This window comes from Saccopteryx bilineata, chromosome 2, assembly GCF_036850765.1.
Source record: "Saccopteryx bilineata isolate mSacBil1 chromosome 2, mSacBil1_pri_phased_curated, whole genome shotgun sequence".
Classification (NCBI taxonomy): domain Eukaryota; kingdom Metazoa; phylum Chordata; class Mammalia; order Chiroptera; family Emballonuridae; genus Saccopteryx; species Saccopteryx bilineata.
This window is the reverse complement of record NC_089491.1, coordinates 73,328,565-73,334,583: the sequence shown is the minus strand read 5'-3', so window position 1 is coordinate 73,334,583 and position 6,019 is coordinate 73,328,565.

The following is a 6,019-nucleotide window of genomic DNA, read 5'->3' as shown; positions in this document are numbered from 1 at the left end:
ATCTTCTATTGAAGGGCTTTTTGGTTGTTTCAGTGTCTTAGCCGCTGTGAATAATGCGCTATGAACATGGGGCTGCATGTGTCTTTAAATACCAATGTTTTGAGTTTTGGGGGTATATACCCAGTAGAGGGATTGCTGGGTCATATGGTAGTTCTATTCTTAAATTTTTGAGGAACCACCATACTTTCTTCCATAATGATTGTGCTATTTTACATTCTTTTTCTCCACAGCCTCTCCAACACTTGTAATTACCTATCTTGTTGATATTAGCTAATCTAACAGGTATGAGGTGGTATCTCATTGTAGTTTTGATTTGCATTTCTGTAATAGTTAGTGAAGATGAGCATCTTTTCATATATCTATTGGCCATTCATAACACTTTTTTTAGATGAGTAAAGAACATTAGAAGAAATGGAATATCTAATGATGTGGGGCCTAGATAGACATGTTTCAGTTAAGCCAGATGTTTTCAATTTTATTTATTAACTCTAAAATTTAGAGATAAATATTTGAGTGGAAATAAGCTTTGAAGGGGCTGCTTTGCAAAGTCTTTTGAGAGATTAACATGAGAAGATACCAGAAAGGTGTTTTCTCAAGGTTATAAAGATATGATGACTTTAGACAGTATATACTTATCTAAGGTTTTTATATCAATTGCTATTGTATATAGACTGTGACCTGAAATAAAGAAAGGGAATAGTATTGCTAATTAGTGCAGGCAGCTAGTTAGGTATTAACAAAAGAGAAACAAGGAAACTGGTTAAGCCTGATTAAGTCAGGAAACTATAGTTTCATGCCAATCCAAGGAATAGCCCGAATTGCTCTGACAAATGGATTAATGTCCAAGTGGGCAGGAAAGACTAACTTTCTAATCACCACCGGCAACAACTGTCTAGTTCCCCTGGATTAAGCAGGAGAGACAGTGAGGGGGAAATTTCTTTACAAAGCATATGCACAGAAGAAGCCAAAATGGTGGCTATAAATGGAAAGAAACAAACCTGGGAAAATCTGGGGAAAAGTTCAGATGTCACAAGGACATAAACCTGGGAAAAGCCAGGAAAGAGATTGGATAATTTAAAAGAAAGCCTGCTCTTTGGCAAACCCAAGGAAGTATAGGAAAGCTTAACAGAGGCCCTGATCTCTTTTTGTCAGCCAGGAGCAGAGACTCTGCTGGGAAAAAGGTGTGGCAGCTCTGGGCTATGGCCCTCTAGTCCTGGTAGGCATGGTTGTAGATCTGTTGCTCCAGAAGCTCTAATTCTCTTATAGCCAGTGAGATGGAACTAAACTACCTGGTTGTGGGTGAGGCATTGGGGTGATGTAGCTGGGGGAAGACCGACAAAGTAGACCACTTTCTAATACAGGACCTGCCAGGCAATTGCTTTGTCAAGTTTAGCAGACTTTTCAAGGGCTCTCTAATACATCTTGAAATTATCACTTAAAATTCTACTATGTGTATGTCCCTGACATGCTTTTTCTGTGACATGACAAGAACCTATTTCCAGACCAGTATTCCTCTAACAACAGTATGAGAACCTTAGTTAGGAGGTAACCTAATATAAGGGAGGGAGAAAATATCGCAGAGATAGCTCGCTCTGCAACAAAATATCATACTTTTGCATAGTATTGAGATAGTTCTAGGAGTGTTTGTTTGTCTAAGGACTCTCTTTTACAACCACTGGCTTCTAGGTTGAGCTGTGTGAGTATCTCTAACTAATGAAAAGATAAGTGGAAATGACATGAGTTACTTTTAGGCTAAAGTGAATAATAGTGAAGGTGAGTGTAAGGCCAGGGTCCAATGCCACCATCATGGGTATGCAGGTTCCCTTTGAATCTGGACAGGTGGTAAAGAAAGAGTGGAGCCAAAAAAATGGTGGGTCATTCCTTTATTAAAGTCTTTCACTGGCCAACAAGCAAACACACAGGGCTCCCAAAGCCTCTGATGCATTCTCCCATTCCACAACCAGAAGAATCTTCTCCAGTTCCTCTTAGATTCAAAGGACCTACCAGTCTCAGTAGGGCTCCCAAAGCCCCTCAGCATTCTGCATTCTCTCTCTTTCACTCTGCAAACATTGCTTCTTTCTGTTTCTCCTTCTTTGTCTCTTTTCAAAACTTTCTGGTGCGAAAACCTCTCCTTCAGCAAACATTAGCAAAACAATAGCCCTTCCCAAGCAGGAAGGTAAATTGTAATTTCATAGACCACAGATACATGGCACTACCCAGTGCCATTTTGTAACAAGTGAGCAAACTCTAAATACAAATTTTAAAAACTCATTTGCCCAATAGTGAACCTTCATTTTTAATCTCTTATGCCAGTTGGTTATTGATATACAATTTGATGTCAAATCCATCAGCTTGAATCCCTAATGACTGAATAAATAACTACACTCTATTTCTTCTCATTTCTGACCTCTGATAAATGTATTTTTATAACTAATATATAAACTCTATTGTGTAAAGCCCCTCAGATTTTTAGTAATTATTCAAGGTATTACCATAACTAATAAAAAATGTTTAGAAATAAAGAAAGTTTAACTAATTTAGTGGGTATTGTAATGCATCTGTTAATATAGGAATAGTTGAAAACATTATTAATAAACTGGTATCAATTATCAGAGTCCTGATATAGATGAAGAGTAGAGTAATGGTATGTTTATGAAGAGGTAAGATAGTAGAATTGACCAAAAGACATTTGTGCTAAGACAGTGATTATGTCAAGTTTAAAACTTATGGTAAAAATAAGTTCTCATTTATAATAATAAAAGTTATAAAACATTGTAATTTATTACACAACTTTTATGTTTATCATATTTATTTCTCACACCTAGACTACAAGGCAGAAAGAAAGAAATTTGTTTATTGTTTTAAAGGTTAGAAAGCTAAGACCTAGAGTGATTAAATAATATTCTATTTTAAGGTTATAGTTATAGAATGTAGTAAAAGTACATTTTTTTAAAAGATGATGCACTAAGCCAGAGTTCAACACAGTCCAAGAGGTACAAAAAGCATGAGTTCATAATGTAAATGTCATATCATGTTGAAAGTAGAAAAATCAAATTATTATTTTTTATTATATGTGCTTTAAAATGCTTAACACTTAAAATTAGCAAAGCTAAATTAAACTTAACAAATTTTAACCAAAGATGATTAACCTCAAGAATTGTATAATAGTTGATTTCTGGTATGCCAGTTCTAATGCAGTACGATTAAGAATTATATGAGAGGAGATGACATCAGAGTAATGGCGTGGTAGGAAGCGATACCGATAAATCTCCCCCAAAACTCAACAAGATCTTCAACCAGAAACAGAAAAAACTATCCTTGGAGCCTCCAGATGTTTCGCAATACACCCAAAGGTATGGTCCAGCGAAAAATTGGCTAAATATATAATCAAACCCTGAAGGAAATAGGGAGTAAGAAATGCTCCGCCTTCCCCACTAACCTAAATAAGGCTGCTTTCACTGGGAACTGAGAGTATAGAAACTAAGGTGGGTAAAGGGGGTGAATAGATCCAGGCCGCAGCATAAACACCTGAACCAGGCTGTGGCTTGGAGATCCAAGCTGAGGAGGAAAAACTGTGCCTGTGGCAACCTGGGCAATACAAGCTAACACTCACGCCAAACCCAGACAAAGAAAGACAAGTGGGGCAGCCATTTCCCCCGATCTCCTGGTCAGCGTGCAGATAGTGGGCAAGAGATTCCTTTGAAAGCCCCAGGAGTGGGCGCCTGTGTTATCCCATAGGGAGGCCGAGTCAGAGGCCATTGTGTGGGCCAAAAGCGAAGTCTCCAGGCTGCCCCAGCGCCCTGAAAAAGCCATGCACGGGGAGTGAGTGAGAGCCAATTCCAACGCTGAAACTTTTCCGTGCGGATGGGGGTTTCACTCAGAGTGTGAGGCGGCCGTCCTGATATCCTGGTCGGTGTGTATGGAGAGTGGGCAAGAGATTCCTCTAAGCACCTCAGTAGTGGGCACCTGTGTTATCCCACAGAGGGGCAGAGTCAGGGGCCTTTGTGTGGGCCAAAAGGGGAATCTCGGGCCACCCCAGTGCCCTGAAAAAGCCACGCACAGGGAGGGAGCGAGAGCCAATTCCAATGCTGGAACTTTTCCTTGCGGGCGGGGGTTTCACTCAGAGGGTGAGGCGGCCAGCCTGATATCCTGGTTTGTGCGTGCACATAGTGAGCGAGAGATTCCTCCAAGTGCCTCGGCAGTAGGTGCCCATGTTATCCCACAGAGGGTCAGAGTCAGGGGCCTTTGTGTGTACCAAAAGCAGAATCTCCAGGCTGCCCCAGCACCCTGAAAAAGCCACGCACAGGGAGGGAGCGAGAGCCAATTCCAACACTAGAACTTTTCCGTGTGGGCGGAGGTTTCACTCAGAGTGTGAGACTGCCGGCCTGATATCCTGGTCCGCACACAGATAGTGAGCGAGAGTTTCCTCCAAGCACCCCGGGAGTGGGCACCCACCCGTGTTAACGGACAGAGTGGCAGAGCCAGAGGTCTTTGAGTGGGCGGAAGCCCCACCTGATTAATCTAGCAGCTCTGACTGACTGAGCCTTACCCAGAGCCCTGTGCTGAGTGGGAACAGAGTGGGGAGTTGCCAGCTATTTGAGCCTCTTACTATCCAGGCAGAGGCAGCAGCAACCCCATAGCTGGATTATCAGGCTACTAATTGAGGAAGGAAAGACTAGAAGAAAGGCTCCAGGAACACGGACTCTCTCACTGTCGGAGCCTACAAATGCTAATGAGCCTCGACTGCCAACGAGACTGAAGCACAATACATGACATCGCCATAGAGACTTATCAACTGCAAACCTCTACCTGAGCATGCCAAAGGGGCAGAACCCAGGGTAGAGAGTCAACAACCAGGAAGAGGGAGAGAAAAGATAAAGCAAGAAGATAACCTCTCAAAATCAAGAATAATCCGCAGACTTTATAACCTATCCCATTTTATTATATTTGTTCATTTTTTATCTTCACTCTTGATTATTTTTTTCCTCCTCCAATTTGGTCGTTTAACTCTCTGCTGGTCTTACTCTCTCCTCTCCTTGAACTACACTACCCATAAGTGTTACATCGCCCATTATCTTTTCTTTCCTCTTTCTTTCTCTCTATGAGGTTGCACTCCAAAACCCTTAACTCTCTTTCTCTCTCCTCTTTTTTCTTTTTTCTTCTTTTAGTGGTTCCCTTTTTTTCTCTCTTTCTCTTTCTTTTCTCCCTCTATATTAGTTTCTTCCTTTCTCCTTTACGTCTCCTCTCATTCAAACCTCAATAATGAACAAATTATCTTATCTGGGACTCAAACTTATGTTTGTGGCTTTTGGGGGGGGGGGTTTTACTTCACCTTTTTAACTCACTAGCAGTGCTCCCATCCCTGGCTCTCCATTTCATCTAGTTCTTGTTCCACTAAATATTGTACAACGGTAATTTTTTAATTTGTCCCCCCATTTTCCTGTTTTCCTCTTATTCCTTTCATCATAACTATTAGTCAAACAACACCTAAAAGCAAATCATTTTATTCTTGACCCAAATTTTTTTCTTATTTGCTTTTTGTGGGTCCATACTCCCTTCTTTTTTCTCTTTTTTTCATTTTTCTTTCTTCTTTTTTTTTTTGCCTCTTTATTACTTTTCCTAATTCAGGCCCTCCATTACAAGCATTGTTTGTTCTATTTAGTACAATATAATTCACAGTTCACCACAAGATTTTCTCAAGAAACAGGGGAGAGGAGAGGAGAAGAAAAAAGGAGGGGGGAATAATTTCCTTTTTTTAAATTGTTATTTTATTTTATGTTTCTTTATTTAATTATTATTTTTTTATAAAAAAAACTTTTTGATTTTTTATTTTTTTAACTTTTTATTCTTTATTCAATCTCATTAATACTACCAACAAAACCACCCTCAGATGCCATTAAGGAAGAGAAAATCAAATATCATGGATACAAAAGAAAGAGAGGTAACACAGATAGATGAGGAAAAATCTATGGATAAAAAATTTAATATATTGGAAACCTTGGAGTTAAACGACAGAGAA